Here is a 20,518-nt window from a genome sequence, read left to right as displayed (position 1 = left end):
ATTCAGAAAAACCAACGGAACAATTGGATGGCATGGATACATGGATTTTCCAATTGAGTCGGTAATACAATTGGGTGCTTATGCCTTCACACGTGTTTCACCGATCGGAAAAACTAATTGAAATGTGTAGCAATACTGAACTGCTTCATGGAGTTATGCGGTTATGCCAATTGAATCGTTAGTATTAGACGCTTGAGTTGATGATTTCACATACTGGCTGCTTCGAGGAATTGATCTGCATATTTTTCATCTTCTGAAAAGTTTTAAGGGAACTAGAAAAATGTCCAGAAAACTCTTTTAAAAATTAAAATAAAAAATAGCAGGTTGAATCAAGATAGAAATTGGGTTTGATGGGTCATTATCGCTAAGAAAGTAGGATTTTAAACAATAGTTCATTCAAATAATTGGCACTGAGTCATTTAATCCTTATGTGACATAAAAAGATAGGATGAAGGTATGTGTAAATAACATTTTGCATTATGAAGTAGGCTTTTCTATTGCATATATGCAGGCGATATAACTGTTAAGCGCAAGCATGTCAAACTCAATAGAGTGAGCGGGTCGCATAATGAGGGCAATCGAAGTTTATCTGAACTGAAATTTCTTGTCTAGAGCCTTACTTAAATTTGGTAAGAAGTAACATCTCGTGACTCTCAAAATAATACAAAATGCCTACTACTTTACCTGCAAAGTAGAAACAATTAAATAATAAACAAGAACATATGATATATTTATACGATTATTAAACTGTTGGACTATTTAACAAGGATGGGATCAATTTAAATAACACTTATCTAAATTTTACCCATGCTGTTATTTTTTAATTTGTTTGCATAAAAGTCTTATATAACTATGAACGAACCTCAACGTCAGGAAAGCGGATTCTCAACCTTTTGTGAAGCTTGTGAAAGAACTTGAAAGTAGCCAGTCACGAGGCATTTCTTGGGAAAATTATCTTTTACCTACGTCCGTTTCCATTCGGAAGGATTGAAAATAATGGTTTCAACTTAAAGCCTTACTTTCACGGATCTATCCATACTCCCGCAGACAACGAAGGCGAAAGATAAACCGATGATAAATAAGGATCGTTGGTTAAAATATTGGCTTGACCCCAGCGAGATGATTTCACTCCTACCTTCTACATGGCAGCCTTCCCACTAATGGATGGAAATCAATTTGAGGAGCCCTTCATCGACGAGGAATGGCCGACAGCCGGGTAATGCTGGGCATGACAATGCATAATTGTTTTGTTAAAAAAGGCTTTTTTAAAAGATTTTTTTTTTTCAATTTGAAATCTATGTACTGTCGAAAAACGACCAAATACATTTAGTAGATTGGCTCAGTCCGACAGCTAAAAGCGCTATATGTTTTGACTGTTTACCATTAAAAATCACCTTAGAGAGAACCAAAAAAAAAGTAAACAACGAAATTTTAATTTTGATGCCAATTGACATAAAAATGCATAAAACATCTAAATCTGGTATCAGGTACGAAAAAAATATCGACGTTTTGTAACTTCGTTTTCCGAGAAATAGCCAGTCAAAAATGGTCTTTTTGGTATTCACACAGAAAAAAAATGTAATGTTACATTGCACGGAATTTTGAATTTTTTAGCTTGAAAACAAAAATTGCCCGAAAAGACATGTAAAAAACATAAACAAATCTTCACAGTATAGAAAATCCATGTAACCTTACATGTAAGAGCATGGGTAGAAAGGAATCGGGGTTTTTCATGTAATTATAAAGCATGCAAGCATGTAAATCTCCATGCTCATTTCAATTTATTGTGTATTGTAAATCTACATCGTTAACAAATGTAGCATTACATGATACGCAAACTTACATTTTTCGGGATCCCTCATGGCATTTCTTGGAAAAACATGTAAAATTTCTTGATCCAGATAAGTCGCATGTATCAAGCATTTGCTTACAAGGAATTTTTCATGTCATAAATTGTAGACGTGTTTACTTGCCATCGCTAGTAAATGTGGCTAACGTCTGCCATTTGTTATTGAATCGAGCCGAAAAATGTTTGTCTCGATGAATTTAGATCTAAATAGAGTGAAAAGTGTAGTTGATTATTTATTAAAGTTAAAATTAATTAACTCCTGGACTTGAACATCCTACTTTAAAAATATGTGACGTGAATGGTGAAAGTTCAAGTATAGTGACATCATGTATATTTATACGCATTGTAAAAGATAAAGGTTATCTTTTGGATCAACAACTTAATATTTATACTTGATTCTTTTTGAGTTTCAGGACCTTATGCTACCTTCGTAATCAGTTAAGAATAAAGAAAAATTAACCAGAGCAGTCACTTAGCACGAACGGCCTTCTAATGTTGCTGAACACCCAAGAAATCTGATTTTCAGGGCCCCAGTTCGATCCGCTAGTGAGCGGATGATTGAAAATGCGAGTAATTTCTTCGGCTAAGTGCAGGCTAGCGGCTCATCAAAGGTACTGCTTATAAATGGCGTACCAGACTGTACAGTAAGTTTTTCTTAAATGCTCGTTATTACTACACTTTGCGAACCTCATCATAAACGTTCTTTTTTGGTACCAATGGTTTATTTCCTATAACAACATGAGAGCTAAGGACTGATGTTTAAACAATTTTAAAAAAAGATCTATTACCTTGGTACGCCGAGAGTTTCCGAATTTTGAGCACCGAAATATAACACATCACTGTTTTTATGAAAACAAATCTTGGTCAAGTCGTTCAAGTAAATAATTCCTTAAAAAAATGGTTATTAATGGAACAACATTTAAAAAGGACATTAAAACACTGTTTCGAAAAAATCTACTGTTTTAAACTCCTCATTTTGCAATGAAAACAACAAAGCCAACATTTGACGCAAAATGCTATGCCATGATGTTGAAGACGAAATTTCAAAACGCTGATATTTTTGTTCTAGTTTGGAAACTACTAAAAATTTTCTATGCCCTGATTATTATCAATTTCTTGTAACGACATACCGTCACAGGATTAACAGCATTTTGTCAAGGAATATTCAAGTTCAAAGGTAGTGCCAAGGCAGCCCTGCTTTAGTATTCTTAGAGGCTGTGACGTCACTGTTACGTCAAAAATCGACAGAAATGTTTAAACTTTGAAGGCTAGACATATCCCTGTTCTTCAAGAAAAATTCAAAAAAATGTTGCATGTAGGTACATAAACATTGGTAGTTTTTTTTTAACAATTTCTTTATTTGAAACGGCTCATACTCACATTGGTAGTTGTAAATTACTTTTTTTTTTATTAAAAACACCCTTCTTCTATGTTTGTTTTGAAAAAATCACAAGCAACGGGAAGTGAATAGGTAGGCTATTATACACGTTTACGTGAATGTCTATCTCAAAATAAATTTGAAAGAATAAACCATTTTTTGACAGTAATTATGTGATTTTTAAACAATATGAAATATATAGCTATCTATTTTTTTAATCATTATTTAATATTCTGCAAATAAGAATGTTTTTTCAATTCATTGATTTGAAAAGGCTCGGGCAAATAAGAATAAGGTCGAATTCACAGTGAGCGCGGTGCGAAGTGCGAAGCGAATTTCCAATTCGCGCGAAAAACCGCTTCTCATTGAAACACGTTGAAAAAAACATCGACCGGCCACAGTGCAAGCGAATTTTCGTGCGAACACCTGGCTGGATCGCGCGAATTCATCCTGTTCATCCGGACATACACTGAAAATATTCTCTCGGATATTTTTTATCGTAAAATGATTTATCAAAAAATTTTTTTTCAAAAGTTTATTTATTTAATTATCATTGCCGTTTCTGTTTTGGTAATGAAAAATGCACGGTTTTTTAGCGCGGATTTTCGAAACAAACGCGGTTTCAGTCTTTTTCTATTGAAACAAATTATAACTGGCAATAAACGACCGGTGGCATGAAAGCCCCACAATATGTGTATAGGGTGAAGGGGCTGAACGGATAGAAGTTGGAATTTGTTATCCGACGCCATCTTGAAATCCAATATGACCCCTTTCACTCAACTTTAAAATGCTGGAAGTGACTGAAAAGCACATGAAACTCCCACAATATGGGTATTGGATGAAAGTACTCAATAAGTAGAAGTCGAATTTGGCTGTCCGACGCCATTTTGAAATACAAGATGGCGGTTTCCGCTTAATTCAAAATGCAATAAATAACTGAAAATCGTAAGGTCCATCCACAATATAAGAAATCAGTAAAAGGGATAAAAAAGTAGATGAAAAATTACTGACAAAAATTTAACAAAAATTTTGAGAGAACTGCAAAAAAGCACTGAAAAGAATGAACAAAAATATAACAAGTGTTATAAAACTAAAGTAATATTGACAAAAATAATACAAAACTGTGGGAAAATATGAATAACTATTACTAAAATTAAAAAAATATGACAAAAAAATAGTGACAAATGACAAAACTTTGGATAAAACACGCCAAATGTGGTTAAATAATTAAGCCAAAAAATATGACAAATATTACAAAATTAGACAAAAATATGAGAAAAAAATCACAGAAATGGCAAAACTATGACAAATGAGAAAAAAAAATTTATGATAAAATTATAATCAAAATTTCATAATGAAATGACCTGACAGAACTTATATAAGGACCAATATTTGACAATAAATTTACAAAAATGACAAAATAATAACAACAAATTTACAATAAAATCACAAAAATCTGACAAAAAATAAGGCAAAATGGCTAGAATATGATAAAGTTTTGAAAAAAATATGACAAAAAATTGTCAAAAATAATGACAATAATCTAACAAAATTATGAAAAATGAGATAAAAATATAACAAAATACTTTCAAATATATGTAAGAAAAATGACAAAATGATGACAAATACGACATAAAAATCACAAAATTAAAAAAAAAAAGACAAATCCAAACATATAATAATAATAATAATAATTTATTAATGATGAATATGTAAAAAATATATCGCAAATACGACGAAAAAATGACACAATCTATAAAAATCTATGGGCTTGTGATATGTGTAACTCAGTTGGCATGTTAGTTCCCTCCTAAGCCAATGTCCGTGAGTTCAAATACAAGAGTAATCATCGAATGCATTTGTACTGGAAAAGACTTTCAGTATGAAGAGAAGGTGGTAAAACGAATATAATCGAACGAAAAAAGACAAAACTATAAAAAAAACTTACAATCAAATGAACAAAAAATCTGACAGAACTATGACAAAAATATGACAAACGAAAACATGACAAAATTATAACAAAAATTAAAATAAAATGACAAAAATCTTACAGTACTATGACAACCTTTGTCAATTGTCATAGTTTTGTTTTATCATAGTTTTGTTACATTTTTTCATACTTTTGTTGCATATATTTTTATCACATTTGTAAGATTTTGGTCATAGTATTGCCAGATTTATGTTATTTTATTTCAAAATTTTGTCATACAGACCCCGCTTGATTTTGGCAACATCCGAGCAAAAACCGTTCGTTTTTGGCAACATCCAAAAAAGACGTTTTTTTGTCTTTTTTTTATTTTCATTTTAAACAAATAAAAATTAATGTAAAACGTAATATTAGCATGAAATTTTTTCATTCTGCTTAATTATGATAGTTTTAAACAGTAAAAACATGATTTTTTCCATGTTTAATGCTCATAACTAATATAATTGAGTCAAATTGAAAAATTGTATGCTAATATAAGGTTTTACATAAATTTTGACTAATTTGAATTAAAAATCAAAAATGAAAAAGTGACAAAAAAAACCGTTCGATTTTGGCAACATAAAATTTTCGGGCGTGTTGCCAAAAACGAACGGGGTCTGTATTTGTAATTTTTGATTAGTTATTATATTTGTCATATTTTTATTTCATTTTTCATATTTTCCATAATGTTGTCAAATATTTGTCAAAGTTTTTAATTTCGAGTTTTGGCATTATTACTAATTTGTTGTTATTATTCAGTCAACTTTTATTAATTTTTGTCAGTTTTTTTTAAAATTTGGTCATGGCTTTGCCATTTCAATGTCAAATTTATCATAAAATTGGTATATTTTTCCAATATTTTTGTAATATTTTTATCACCATTGCCATATTTTTATTAAAGTTTTGTCAGCGTTTCGTAATATTTGTTATTATTATATTGTATTTTTTTCAAAATTTTGTTATATTTATGTCATAGTTTTAGAAGATTTTTTTAGCGATTTTCAGTCATTAAAATTATTTTAAAGTTGAACGGAAGCCGCCGTATTGGATTTTAAGATGGCGTTTCATAGCGTCAGAAAAATTCGACTGTTACTAATTGATTGAGTTTTTCGGAATTAACGCGGATTGGTTTTTTTTTTTGCGTGGTGCGTATCCCTCGCTCACAGTTTCGTTAATTTGCAAAGATTTTTTCACATGTGATTAATTTTTGCAACACCGAAGGTTTTTTTCAGTGTTGAACCGCTTCGCAATTCGCGTGCACTGTGGCCGGCCTTCAAAAGCGAACTTGCGAAATTCATCCGGTGAATGAATATTTCGCTTCGCAGTTCGCTTCGCGCTCACTGTGTTCGTACCCTAATAATTAAACATTCTTTCAGGGCACTTATAGTTATTTGAAATAAATCATACATTTTTACATCTTACCAACACAATGAAAGGCAGCGTTATGAGGTACCTGTTATACCCTACTGAACATACTTTGCTCGTGTCATGTCACGCAATTTCTCCAAAACAATCGCCGCGTAAATTAGCTCGAAGTTGATTTTGCTGAACAGTTCCGAATAATTGATACTTATTATTACCTAGTAAGTTTCAACTTAACTAGTCTGCCAACATAGCCGGAAAGGTAGTTTAGCTAAATTTTTGGATTTTTACAGAATCGTTCTGCTGTGTTTTTGTGTTCATTGCGGCATAGTTCTTCGGCGCCAAACTTCCTGCCGACTTCCTGAAGAAATCTCCATTAGGGAAGGTTCCTGCTTCCGAAATCACCGATGGTAATTTTATGTACTGAGAGAAACGTTACCGTGTACTACGTTTCGGACGAGCAGCTGCGGGAAAAAGTGCCATACAACAGGTTGAAGTGATGTTGACAAGAGATGCTTCCAGCTGCGCACTCCTGGCTTTTGTCGGTCATCGGAATCATTGAGTATACCCTGTCGTTTTCTTCGTGCTAGATCCATCGCTCTTGGCATCATCCGGTAGTGTGCACGTATGTTTACCACTGTGCTGAACCAGCCACAGTTTAAGGCAGTGGCCAGGAATTTGATTTGTCCCAAGGCAAATGAAGCCAACCCAAGAAGTTTTCCGACCTCTCAAGACAACTAGAGCAGCTGTTACTCAACATGAGGAACCTTAAAAAAGTAAAAAAAAAACGGCCAAGAAGGAACCAGAATACACTTAAGAAATTGTTGCCGCTGTACTGATTCTGGTTAAGGAATCTAAAAATGAGAATCCGTTCGTTTCGCAACTAAATGGTAGGTACATAAAATTTCGACTAGTGCTAATTGCTTTATTCCATTGAGGATGCATCAACCAAGTTCATTTTTTACTTCTAGGAGAAATCTGATTGAGAATATAAAATTGGTACGGAAGAATTCAACTACCGAAGAAATCACCAACGTAATTATGAGGTGTACCGTTGTTCACCGGGGTAACTTTGACCAACATGAAATTTTTTCCACACAATCATCAATAACTCTAAAGTCTAAAGTTAAAATATTAAAAAACTTTTTTCCACAATTATAAACCTATAAGTTGAGTTTCAAATTTGGAAAAACTTGGTTTGTGAATATTTGAAAATTTCAAATGTATGTAAGAATGTTACTTTAAATCATAAAATATCTAATTTTTCGAAGGCTCGCAAACAAATACCCTTTCTGATGCAATCAAAGCGTTTAGAAGCAGCAGGTCGATTTATGTGAGAGTATAACTTTTTCCTCTTAGTACCTAAATGTATAGTTTTGTTGTAGTTGTATTTTATGGTAGATTAAGTAATCGATTATCTAAAGCTTAGATTGTTTAGAAATGGAACATTTTCTTTTGCTGATTTACTAGTTATCGAACATACACAATTTTGACAGCATTTTGTTGTCTGTAAAATGCACTATTCGACCTATTTTTAAAATTAACGCGTTTTCGAAATATTTACGATGCAAGAGTGTTGAAACTCCAGCGTCATGATCAGCTGCAGATTTCGGCTGCCACGAGCAGAACCAAAACATCGTTTGTTTTGATTCCTCTTGCTATGTCCAATTCGCAATCGAGAACAATAGATCAATGATTTTTTTTTTTTTTTGTGATGGTCCCACAGGCCCATTTGGGTCCTTCCTCCACCCCATACGCCTCTTTAGAAGTGGGAGGGACAGGTTATCCTTTGGATAATTGTGTTAACATATTTATGTCTTTTCTGTACATCTTGGTTGTCTTTCAACTCCCGCGTATGTCCATCACTGTACAGATTCTCTGTCTGATATCACATGACATTTCCATCACATTTTTATAATTCGTACATATTTTAAATGTTGTGCTTTACGTAGTGTACTGTCATTTTCTTAAAGCTGACTATGTTTGTGCAGTCCTTAATGCATTGTGGTAAGCTGTTGTACATTTTCAAACCATTGATTGCTGATGACAGGTGATGATGATGAACACGATACAAATTTTTACATCATCACGCGGTTAAGCGAGACTACTCAAATTGGGTTCGTGGTAATACAAAAATGATGCCAGATATTCTGGGTAAGAGTATCAAAGTACTCATTCAGAAATGAGTGCTTTCTTGGTTAGGGAAGATGATAAGTGGAGAGCGACAATAGCAATCGCTAATGAGTTGTGTCAGGGCTGGTAGCGGTTTGACAATGAAATAGTAGTGACTTTAGTGACCAAAATCTGAAAAAAGTGACCAAATAGTGACTTTGAGGACCGAAAAAAGTGACCAAATTGTGACTATGTAGAACGAAAAAAGTAACTTTGAAGTACAAAAAATGTAAACAAATAGATTTTGAAGCAAATAAAATGGTCAGCCAAAGATAATTCTGTAGTTATCGAGTTTAATAAAGATGATTGTTGATCTGCAAAGTGTTAAATGTTCATTGGATTACAAATTTATTCCATTTTGTATCATGAAAATCGAATTTCCACCGTCTTCGGTAATTCTTCGGCTTTTTGGCGAAGTAGCCAGTTATCAAACGCGCTTTTTTCTTCTCTACGGTATCTTGAAACTTGGTCAGCCGCTCGTTTTTGTGAAGACTGCTGTTTCCTAACAGTCGAAACTCCCTCTATCATCGCTTGAGCTAGCTCGACTTCTGCCATATAACGGGTTTCGATGGCCTTTTTTAGTCGTGTGTTTGCTTCCAACAATAATCTAAAGAATATAAAAATATCAAAGTTATTCTATTTGAGTACAATTTGTAAACTTAACAGAACATACTCATCAGCAGTCCGTCTCTTCTCGTCCTCATCCATTCGAAGGTCTTTAAGCTCTTTCTTCTTCTTTTCTATTGATGACTTCAAATCACTCATTTGAAGTTTACTCTTCTCTTCTTCCTCTGCGCGTCAGATCTCCTTCAACCTCAACTCATTTCCTCTTCCTTTTGGCGTCTCTGTTCTTCCAGGTAATTTTTTGAGCTGTGTGGGCCATTTTTCTTAGGGTCCTTAGGGATGGGAACGAGATGGGGTTTGTATCCAAATGCCCTCAGGGCGCTTTTGATGTGCATCAGAGAATTTAAAGTTGTTTCGCACATTGATGACCTATCATCTGTGAGTATTCTTCCAGAGGTAGAAAATCCTCGCTCGACATCTGCATTACCGTGCGATATGGCCAATGCTGCTGTGACAATTTTCATTACCAAAGGATATTTCTCCGCCTGATGTCTTCATGATGAAGAATTGGTTCCAGTAACTTTCTATTCTGAGATTTTCACTGCCACCCGCATAAGCTTCACATCTCAGTAGATTTCATTCGTCCATCAATAGATCCGTTTTGATATTTAACGAAAGAGATTCTGCTATATGCTGTATATCATTTGAGCTGCGATTCGCCGGGGCAAGACAGCGACAATGCTTTATAAAGGCATTTGAATCCCTGATTTGGTCAGGACATGCTTGCAGGAAGCAATGTAATGTTTTCTAGCATTGTTCAAAAAATTAAGTCCTTGTACCCCGCATAAACCAGGATTGTAACCAAACGTTTTCTAAAACAGTCCTATAACTATTTAATGAAGCGTAGATAGAATGTTAAACAAACGATACTGGAAATTGTAAAATACATTGCTTGAATCGTGAGTTTTGAATTGACTGTATTTTTAATATGTCGTTAGGTTATGTAACTGTTAAAAACGGTTAAAACATTGATATGGAGGAACTGTTCTACAGACAGTTGTGATAACGTCCAAAAACCGATCATGGAAAACATATTAAGGCAGTCAAACTGTTACCTCTACAGTTTTTCTTAGAGTAATCTTTTACCTAAACAGTAACCCAAACGATTCAGAACAGCATTCGTCCAACACTACCCAGAACCGTACGTGAATGGAACTCACACACATACATAGAAAGACATGTTTTTGAGAATTTTCGGATGTTTGATTAATTGAACCAGTTTTTTCACACCATTTTTATTGAGTTTTCTCACTTGAAATGTAAGATGCGACAATGAAATCTTTTTGATGATTCTTTGAGGGGTCGCTAACGACGATTCTACACGGCCATGAGTAACGCGAAAGGAATCATCGTAGATCCAACGCTGCTGTTTGCCAGGAAGCCACCGTCGCCCGGGTGACGATTATGCGGGGAAGCTGAAAATATTTGTCAATTGTAGTCATTTGCAATGTAGAATATTCGTACGAATTATTACTTACTGGATTTTCCGTCGTCCATCATGTTTTCCGCTGCACACCGGTCCGATTAAAAGGGGTTTTCCCCGAAACATTTGCCGTAATCGACAATCCTCGCAGAAAGCTGCAAAAAAAAAAATCTACACCTACAAATGAGTGCGCTCCTTTGTTGGTGTTGATTCTGCCAAACTAGCTAGTGGTGCCAGTTAGACTGATCTTTTGAATTTAGTCCCTTAGATGTTGTACTTATTTTACTGATTACCGTGTAAAACCATCTGGCATCTTTGACCGGCGTTTCGTTCGTTTTTTAAGTGCGTATGACAGAAAGAATGGACGGTATGAGTAAAGGTTTGAGATTATTTTTACGATTAAAGAAAAATTGCAGTAAATCGTTCATACCATTCTATCACAATTCCAGATACCATCACCTTTTCACATGAACGTTAATGTTTTGTTCTTATCGTTGTCGAAGTAAAGTTTAATGGAATATCTGCGTTTACAGAGACAATCACTTTTTCTGAAACAGTAGATGAATTGTATGGACTGTTTTAGATATGGTATTTTAGTATGCGGGACGTCCTTTACTTTGTACAGCTCCGCTGATATTTCGTTTCCAACAACGATGTTTTCAGGTGAAAAAAGTTTCTCAACGTTATCAAAAATTTCCTGTGGTAGTACCGCATCGGCAGGCCAAACATCCTCTTTGCACACTCTGGTTACTACACACAAAAAAAAAGCATAGTAAAACTACTAAATCCATGGTTTAAATAAACAACAGGCAACCATATTTTTGAGTCAAATATGTTTTGTTGTTTATAATACCTTACGCATAGCTTTTTTACTATGTGCTCAATTTGGCCGCGCATAGTAAATTCGACTGCGTTTTAGTAAAATTGTCAATGAAATGATGCATTGTTTTACTTCGTGCCTAGTTAAATTGATATGTTTCATGGTGAAACTAGTACCTATGTGTTATGATAAAGATTAGTATGCGCGAGGAGCTTGATTTAAATCAGGGGTGAGCAACCTTTTGAAACAACGGGCCACTTTTAATTTAAAATTCTTTCGGCGGGCCGCATCAAAATAAAAATTTTAAGTAATAGTTTGCTGAGCTTTACGTTATTCTTTATAACGACAAATTTTATACAAAAAATTAAAAAGAATAAAAAACATATTCATATGCTTGCATAAACATTTTTTTTTAAATTAAAGCTGATTAAACCAGCTGAAATTTAATAGGTTCATCAATAAATCTTGATAATTTTCGAATAATTTGAATGTTTTGAGTTATTTGAAATGTTTAGCGAATTTTTTTTCATAAAGGAAACATCATCTGCTTTCCTTTTATTCATACAAAAACGATAAATTTTGATGGTCTTTCTATGCTTCCTTAAAAGATTTGAACCGTTTTCTGAGAAAAACCCTTTTTTGTTCGAACCGATACGATAGTTTTTTTCGTGATCACTTCAATTAGAAATTTTCATGGAGCTTAACCATAACGATTTTTTTTGTGCCCATCGAAAAGTTTTTATCACAACTCATTTAAATTTGATCGTGAAGCCTAAATTTTTTTCAATAAACGGTGATTTTTTTATGTGAAGTTTTGTGTGAAATAATTGAAATAAAATGATGAGCAAAGTTTCAAAATTATTGAAAAAAAATTTAACCAGATTTGTCCATGTTACAGTTTATATTTTTTATTCTAGAAAATATTTACAGATTTCATAAATTTAAAATTAAATTTAGATATCTCTGGGATAGACTTTCAAAAGCTGGTTCATGAAAATTTGATAATGTTGATGTCTAATTTTTAAGTTTAATGACTCCTTTTAATCAATGTTTTGCATGATTTGCCAATGAAATTTCTGAAAATAGCATCACGCATAACACAAGTAAACAAAATTCACATTTTTCCGAGGTGCAAGGAATCTCAGAACTGATTTTGACTTACTCAGGAGCGCTGAATCCAAATTTGTTTTCAATTAGTTTTTTTTGTCAGCTCTTGTTTTCGAGATAACTTTAAAACATAGTTTTTCAATTCATGTCCTTTATTTTTTTGACAAAACTTTTAAATACAAATACTTATTGACCCAATCAAACCAGAACAAATATCAATTTTTTCTTTCGTCACCTCCCTTTCGAAATGTCTAAAAAAAACCCGAAGGGAGAAATAAACAAAGTTTGATGTATTTAATGGAAATTTTGAAAAATTTATCAAATATTCGAAAGATTACAAGAGCAGAAAACAGATTGTGGAAGACGGAAGTTTTATCACCTTTTGTTTTCTTGATTTTTTTGAATTGTTCGATAAAAAATCACTTGATTTATAGGTTTTGTGCAATGATATTGTTTGCAATTTAGTTGCATAAAATCTTTCGTGCAATTTATTCCAATTTATTTGTTTTTTGCATTATTTTTTATTTTCCCCTCCTCGTGATGTTCCAACTCCGAGTGGCAAAAGAAGGATTTGAAATTAGTTCCGCCCTTATCAACTTAAAAAAACAACGAGTAATTTTAGATTCTGAGAAAAAAATATATGTAATTTTTTTTTTGTTATTCAAACCTGCAACAACCGGGAATTTAAACAAAATTTTTAAGAAAAATCAAACTAAATTGAATTTTTTATATTTTTAAAACCGTAAGTCAAATCATTTCGCAGTCTTCAACAAACTTGCTGAAAAAATTAAAATCTTCAATATTCAATATTCAATATTCAATAACATTCTTTAATGAGGTCAGAACAAGTTGTAGTCTTCTTTTTTTTTTTGAATTTCTATACAATGTAGAATCCAATTTTTGAAAGCGTTATCCGTGAAACAAGAATATCTTGACAATATCGGAGTCGTTGATTGAAAAAAGGGTATTAAATTGATTGAAAATCAGCTTTTTTTTCAGCTCAGTCATTAATCAAGAACAAAAATATTTCACTTCATCATACAATTTCAACATTGTTTGAAACGAAAAATAACGTCTTAACTACCTCCTTTATAACGTTTTTCCAATAAATAAAAAAAAAGCTTAAATCATACAAAATAGTCAAAAATCTTGATGATTATGGGAAATTGTAACTGTTAACGAGTGACGTGCATATCAACTTATTGATATTTCATGTTTTTGGTTTAGTAGGGACTGCTATTTTATGATCATTAACAACCTATCATAGAAAAAAATCGTGAAATAAATTTAATTTGAGCTAAGCTTCGCGGGCCGCACAAACATGTCTCGAGGGCCGCGGGTTGCTCACCCCTGATTTAAATAGTTAAATTACTATGTATGTTTGTTTGCTTATTTGCATGCATATATTAAAACATTATTTAAAACATTAAAATTCACACTTCCGACACACGTCGGTCAATTTTAGTGTGTTCTCCCGATGCTCTGGAAAGATGGAAGTTATGAAACTTGAAAGCAGCTCAAAATTTGTTTGTTTATTTTATTTTTTGTTTACATAGTATTCCGTCTCACGATATAACTTGACGAACATAATTCCTAAAATTCACTCGGTTCATAACAAACGTTCTCCAATTTTTCGGGCACCCCACGTTCGCCAGATCACGCTCCACTTGGTCTAACCACCTCGCTCGTTGCGCCCCCGCTCGTCTTGTTCCTACCGGATTCGTAGCGAACACCTGTTTTGCAGGACAGTCGTCCGGCATTCTCGCAACATGTGCCCAGCGTATCCGGCCAGCTTTCACCACCTTCTGGATACTGGGTTCGCCGTAGAGTCGCGCGAGCTCGTGGTTCATCCTTCGCCTCCACACTCCATTCTCCTGTACGCCGCCAAAGATAGTTCTTAACACTCGTCGCTCGAATACTCCGAGTGTACGCAGGTCCTCCTCGAGCAATATCCATGTCTCGTGCCCGTAGAGAACAACCGGTCTAATAAGCGTCATAAACAGGTTACACTTCGTGCGAGGGCTAAGTCTTCTCGACCGCAGTTGCTTGTGGAGTCCATAGTAGGCACGACTTCCGCTGATAATTCGCCTCCGGATCTCACGGCTGGTGTCATTGTCTGCGGTCACCAGTGAGCCGAGATAGACAAAGTCTTCGACTATCTCCAGCTAGTCGCCGTCGATCGTGACCTTGTTATTACTGGACAAGCGGGTTCGGTCGGCCTCGGATCCGCACGCCAGCATGTACTTCGTCTTGGACGTATTAATCATCAACCCAATCCTTCCTGCTTCGCGTTTGAGTTTGCGGTAGATCTCCTCCACCGCCGCAGTTGATCTGCCGACTATATCAATGTCATCGGCAAAGCAGATAAGTTGACTGGATCTATTGAAAATCGTGCCCCGCATTTCGCCCACCGCTCGTCGAATAACACCTTCTAGCGCCACGTTGAACATCATGCAGGATAGACCATCACCTTGTCGAAGCCCCCTGCGCGATTCGAATGAACTCGACAATTCACCGAGATCCACACACAGCACTGCGTTCCATCCATCGTCGCCTTGATCAGTCTGATCAGCTTCCCGGAAAAGCCGTTCTCGTCCATGATTTTCCATAGCTCGTTACGGTCGATCGTGTCGTATGCGGCTTTGAAGTCAATGAATAGATGGTGCGTAGGGACTTGGTGTTCCCGGCATTTTTGGAGGATTTGCCGTAATGTGAATATCTGGTCCGTCGTTGACCGTCCCTCCATAAAGCCGGCCTGATGACTTCCCACGAATCTGTTTGCTTGTGGCGTTAGGCGGCAGAGTAGGATTCGGGACAGCACTTTGTAGGCGGCATTGAGGACAGTGATCGCTCGGTAGTTCTCACAGTCCAATTTGTCGCCCTTCTTGTAGATGGGGCATATTACCCCCTCCTTCCACTCCTCCGGTAGCTGTTCTATGTCCCAGATCCGGATTATCAACCGGTGTAGGCAATCGGCCAACCTGTCCGAGCCCATTTTGATGAGTTCAGCTGCGATGCCATCCTTCCCAGCCGACTTGTTTCTATTCAGCTGGCGAATGGCTTCCTTAACCTCACTCATCGTTGGGAGTGGCTCCTCTTCGTCGTTGGCTACGCCGGCGATGTACCTTCCCCCACCGTCTTGATCTCCTGCATGTGCGCCGTTCAGGTGTTCATCGAAGTGCTGCTTCCACCTTTTGATCACCTCACGATTGTCCTTATCCCGGCACATTTCGGCTTGCGGCACGAAGCCTTTGCGGGATGCGTTGAGTTTCTGATAGAACTTTCGTGTTTCTTGGGAACGATGCAGCTGCTCCAGCTCCTCGAGCTCCTCCTCCAGGCGGCGCTTTTTCTCCTGGAAAAGTCGGACTCGCTGCCTCTTCCGCTGTCGGTGATTTTCCACATTTCGACGGGTGCCTCTCTGCACTACTGCCGCCCGCGCGGCATTCTCTTCGTCCATCACCCTCCTACACTCCTCGTCGAACCAGTCGTTCCGTCGAGATCGCTCCACATAACATTCATTTATTTATTTATTTATTTCGCCAAACATTGTAGGCTACATATATAATAACTTAAAGCTAGGGATTACAATTTTCAAATAGGCTTAATAATAATGATTTTTGTTTACATTTTCAAAGTCAGGTTCTTCGGTGCCTGTTACCGTAAAAACCTTTTTTCAGCTGCTGTTTTGACATAGTAAAGTCTATGTTCTCATAATATTTATTGTAACTATACATTAAACAATTCATTGGACTATATTTTCCATAATCAGTTCGAGTAGAGGTTATAATGAAAAGATTTCTTGTTCTTAAATGACGGCAAGGACAATAAAAGTTTAATTGATTAAGTAGATAAGCAGACTGAACGCGCTGATTAATTATGTCGTTTACAAAACAGATTGCAGCAAACTCTCTTCTTACACTTAATGTTTCAATGTTAATAAGCAGGCAACGTGATTCATAGCTAGGTAATTGGCTCTGAGACCATCCTAAATTTCGTAAAGCGAATAGAACAAATTGTTTCTGGACTGATTCTAAACGGCTTTTATGTGATATTTGAAAAGGCGACCACACAACGCTACAATACTCAAGAATGGATCTAACATAAACTGTGTACAATGTTTTTATTGTGTATGGGTCTTTGAAATTATAACTAAAACGTTTTATAAATGCTAACATACTGTTCGATTTCTGAATTATTGAGTTATAGTGATCTACAAAGGTAAGTTTTGAGTCCAATATAACTCCAAGGTCTCTAATCTTGTTGACTCTCTCGACAGGATCATCACCCAATTTGACAATTTCATTTGACTGACATTTTCTTCTAGTAAATACAATATTTGAACATTTTGCCACGTTAAGTTTGAGCAGACTTTTAATGCACCATTTGTTGAATACATTAACTTCGTTTTGAAAGATTCTGAAGTCTTCTTCGCTATTTACTTTCATATAAAGCTTCATATCATCAGCATAAATTAGCACATTTGACTGCTTGAGAAGACAAGTTATATCATTTACGTATAAAATAAATAATAGGGGGCCGAGATGGGAGCCTTGAGGTACACCAGAAGTGACGGAGATACTTTTTGAAAGTGAACCATTAAATCTAACAACTTGTGAGCGGGTCGTTAAATAGGACCTTATCCATTTCAGTAGGTGTGAACTGAATCCTTGTTTATTTAATTTAAAAATTAACATGGGGATGTCAATGCTGTCAAAAGCTTTACTGAAGTCCGTGTATAAAGCCTGAACAGAATTACCGCGATCCATACAGCTAATATTATAGGTAACAAACTCCAGTAAATTAGTGGCTGTAGATCTTCCTTTAACAAATCCATGTTGCTTTTCAGTAATGAGAGTTTTAATTTGGTTATATATTTTTTCATTCACTAAAGCTTCGAAAAGTTTTGGTATGCACGATAAAATGGCAATGCCCCTGTAATTTTTTATGTCAGATTTTTTTCCTGACTTAAATATGGGTACAAGAAATGATTCTTTCCATACTTGAGGAAAAACACCTGATTTCAATGAAGAGTTAAATAGAAGAAATAATGGCATACTCAGTTCATTTACTAGATTTTTTAAAAGAAGTGGAGGAATTCCATCAGGCCCGGGCCCTTTAGTGCTGTCTAAGGAGGAAATGGCTTTACATATTTCTTCAAAGGAAATTGATTCGACTACAGTTAATGCCGTTGAATCAGAGAGATAACTAAAAAAGGAAGTATCACGATCTTTCTCGGAAAAACTAGTGTAAACAGTTTGGAAAAAGTCGGCGAATAGATTACAAATTTCGTCGGAATTTTGACCTTCTATGCTGCCAAAGTGCATGCGAGTTGGAAAACTATTGTTTTTTAATTTTGTTTTAACATATCTAAAAAAGTTTCTTGGATTCGATTTTATGTTTTGCTCAATTTTTATATTATAGTCTTGGAAAGAAGTACTTAAGCGTATTGCTAGTAGATTACTGGCTTCTTGGTGTTCTAATTTAGTGACTAATGATGGATTCTTTTTCCAGTTTTTATGTGCCTTCTGCTTTTTATTTCTTAAGTGCACAAGCTCTTTCGTGAACCAAGGCGGATTTTTGTTATTATTTGTTCGTCGCTTTAATTTTGTTGGAACAAATTCTTTGAGAATATTACCAAGAATTTTGTAAAAAATCTCTACTTGATTGTCTGTTGAGTTCTCAGCTCGGAATATTGTTTTCCAATCAACAACTTGTAATTTTGTTTTAATCATATTATAGTTAGCATGGAAGAAGTCAAAAGTCTCTATAAACTCATAATCATCTGGTAAACGTTTTTGATCAGGACATATGATTGAGAATTCGATAGCAGTGTGGAAGACCTCGTTTTTCCAAATTGGATCTGAAGCTTCTACAACGCAAAAATCATCAGTCAGATTGGAAAATAATAAGTCCAGATAGCGGCTACAGGCATTTTTTACATGATTTATTTGATTGAGACACAACGAAGCCAGATTATCAAAAAGAATTTGCAGTGTTTCATTATCACCACAGACCGGCAAGAGAATGCTTTCATTCTCTTCATCAATTAAGAATTGGAGACTTGATTGGTTAAAGTCGCCATAAAGGTGAATTTTAAATTCAGGCTCAAAATTTGCGAACATTTCAGTAATGTCAAATAGGAACTTTTGAAAATATTCTTTAGTGGCATGTTCTGGCGGAAAGTAAATCGACCCGAAAATATGCGTTTCATTGAAGATGCGGGCTTTGACCCACACCTGCTCGAAATCTTTGTGTTTAGCCGTAGGAATGAGCTCAGAATCGAAGACAAAGCTGATTGCCACAACCACACCACCGCCAGATTTCTTGTCAGAAAGAAGAAAGTTTCTGTCATCTCTGAATACGTTGAAACTAGAACCAAAAACTTCTTCGCTCTTTATATTTGCATCCCAGCTTGTTTCTGTTCCCAAAATTATAGTATAACTACAAGCTGCTAAATTTTTATAAATTGTATTTAATTTCGATGCACTTCGCATTCTGTTAAAATTTTGACAGTAAGCAACAATTTCATTATTATTTACTATAGCGGATGTATTCAGAGCAGAAGATGTTCTATGGTCGCGCGAACGAATTGTAACGCAATCCGCTTGGTCAACATTAATTAAAGAGCTAGTACCTATAGTGGCACGCGTCGATGGGGCAGAAAATATGGATACATTACCGGGTTGTTGAAATCAAATGCATTAGGACCATGGTGGCAGCAGGGGCCGGCAAAGGGTGCACTGAATGAAGTGGGGACCGGATTGAACGTTGTATATGGTGGCATGGAAGTCGATGCATGATGTGTGCACATATTCGCTTGGTACGGTGAAGTCGTTGTCGCAGAAGTAGTCGGGAACCTAGCCGGTAGCCTATCATGATGTAGTGGCGTATTTGGTGCCACAAGAGAGGGTCCAGGGTCCAGTGGTGGTGTATTTGATGGCACAGAAGAGGATCCAGGGTTTAAGGTTTCTCCACGTTGAAAATTGATGAAGGTCGGTATCTTCTTTTTCGGCTGAGGTTTCCTATTGAACGTAACCTTGGCGGCAGCGAGCAGTTCCTTGTCAGTGGAAGGTGGAGATCGGCTTTTTAATTTATTGTTGGGGTAGTCTCGTTGGTTTAGGCCCGCATTTCGGTTACGCGCCTTGCGTTGACGATTTTTTTTCTTTTTTGCTTTATCCGCGTTCTTTTGTTGTTCCTTGCGACGCATTTGCCTTGCATCGTAGGCTGACCAGTCAGCTTTCCACACCCTCCTTGTGCCCAAAAGTCGCCAACCTGAGACAACTTTAGGGTTCAGCTCCTCGGCCAGGCTCGTCACTGGTGCAGGTGGGGAAAGGACAGGTTTCGCGCTAACGGCATCGTGAATGGATCGAAGTTCATCAATAAGGTCCGTATTTGCGGAAGGATTATGTACAGTTGCCCTTAAGGCATTAAGTTCTACTGCAATGGACTGGAGAGAAGGAGTGAGCTCCTGTTCCAAATTGGTGAAGCAGTTACGATGCTGCTCTTCGACCATATTCATCAGGCTGTTTTGATGGCCCAAAATCATCTCCTCCAGCATTTCAAACGTTTGAGCAATTTTCGTTTTATGACCGTCAAAAGCTGACACGTACTGCTCTTTCATTGATGATGAGAGCGTGTCAAGTAAATCTTCAGCAGACGGAGGTGGTCGCAATGCCGCTTTTATTAGGGCCGAAAGCTCAATTTTTTGGCCATTGATCTGATTGGAGATCGTGTCGATACCATCAATCAATGTCTCTAGGCAAGAAAATTTTGCCACCTGAGAACTCAGCTTTTCGTGGGAGATGTTTTGGATCTTT

Source organism: Uranotaenia lowii, chromosome 1, assembly GCF_029784155.1.
Source record: "Uranotaenia lowii strain MFRU-FL chromosome 1, ASM2978415v1, whole genome shotgun sequence".
Lineage (NCBI taxonomy): Eukaryota > Metazoa > Arthropoda > Insecta > Diptera > Culicidae > Uranotaenia > Uranotaenia lowii.
This window is presented reverse-complemented; position numbering follows the sequence as displayed.